The 1616-nt window shown below is 26.7% G+C and overlaps 1 protein-coding gene across 4 annotated transcripts in view; it reads right to left on the bottom strand.

Moving 5' to 3' along the window:
- Positions 1-1616, bottom strand: part of LOC111684194 (high mobility group protein DSP1) — a 58569-nt gene that overhangs the window by 7766 nt on the left and 49187 nt on the right. The gene's annotated exons all lie outside the window — the stretch shown is intronic.

Here is a 1616-nt window from a genome sequence, read left to right as displayed (position 1 = left end):
TCAGTTCTAGTTCAGTTCTAGTTCAGTTCTAGTTCAGTTCTAGTTCAGTTCTAGTTCAGTTCTAGTTCCGTTCTAGTTCCGTTCTAGTTCAGTTCTAGTTTAGTTCTATTTCAATTCTAGTTTAGTTCTAGTTCATTTCTAATTTGGATCCAGTTTAGTTCTAGTTAGTTTTATTACCACAACAATCATTGAAAGTATTTAAGAAAAACAAAAAACATTTTGTGTGAAAATTTACACTTAACGGCTGATGAGATAAGTAAGAAATAAAAAAAGTATAAAAATAAACAACTTATTCATACAAAACGACGCCTTTAAACAATGTCAGATAAAAGTAATACTTATTTGTAAAAATAAAAGGCAAAGTTTTTACAAGTGTAAAGAGTGAAAGTTCTCTTCATTTGTTTGTATTTATATTTTATAAGTGGGTCTTTTTTAATACGTCCTTGTAAAATATTCTATACTTGTTGTTTAATTTTTTTTCATTGTTTTTTTTACAACTCTCAACTACATATTACTACTTTTTCTTCTATCTATATTTTTTGTTTCTACATTCGTACAAACATATAAAAAATATACATTAAGCATCATTATTGTATAGGAAAATATAAACTAAACTAAAAGAAAACAATCAAACAAATGCAAGTTTTATGATTGTAGAATAAGAATATGCCTTTTTTTATGGGGAAAAATTTGTTCAAGAGTTTTTTTCCTCTTCGTTTTACTTTGGAATTAATGTATGTTTGATTGTATATGTGGTACCTTTACAAAAAGTAGTAAAAATATGTTGGAAACCTTTTCATGTTGGTTGGTAAAGACAAACTCCAAAACAAGAAGTTCAAGTTCTTTTATTTTTTCTTTATGCTTTTGTTGTGAATCATGACGATGATGTATTCAGACATTATGTGAGAAAAAAAAGATTCATGCTTAAGAGGTGTTTTCAAAAAAAAGCAGTAAAAATGTATTTTCTTTATGTTATAACAGAAATTATTAACACTTTTACTTAAGTTTTTGTTAGTCTCGTTTCATACACCTTTTTTTATAGGAATTTTCCTTTAAATCTTTAAACTTTTATTTTCTATATTAATATTTTTTGTTAAATTTTTTCCTGCAATCTGTATCTACTTCTTTAATATATGCAATTTATCATTGTATAAATCTTACTTAAATATCAAAAACATTTTATCATTCTCATCGTTGTCGTCATCATCATCATCTTCTGCTGCAGTTTCATTGCCTGTTGGTTATTCAACCATGTTTTGGTTTTCTTTTTTTACTTTTCGTCTTCTCCTCAGCAACTTAGAATTAGTTTATAAATCTATATACATATTTTCATGTATGTCTTTCAGATGGAAACATTTTCCTATAACACGACATTTTGTCGTCATCTTTTTGATTTTCTGTTTGTACTTTTTATTACGTTATCCTTTTAGTTGGAATTTTAGATTATTATATAAAGCTTTACAAATTAGTTGTAGTTCAGTTCTAGTTCTAGTTCAGTTCTAGTTCATTTCTAGTTCTGTTCTAGTTCAGTTCTAGTTCAGTTCTAGTTCAAGTTCAGTTCTAGTTCAGTTCTAGTTCAGTTCTAGTTCAGTTCTAGTTCAGTTCTAGTTCAGTTC

The sequence above is a fragment of the Lucilia cuprina genome, chromosome 3 (genome assembly GCF_022045245.1).
Source record: "Lucilia cuprina isolate Lc7/37 chromosome 3, ASM2204524v1, whole genome shotgun sequence".
Classification (NCBI taxonomy): Eukaryota; Metazoa; Arthropoda; class Insecta; order Diptera; family Calliphoridae; genus Lucilia; species Lucilia cuprina.
This window is presented reverse-complemented; position numbering and strand designations above follow the sequence as displayed.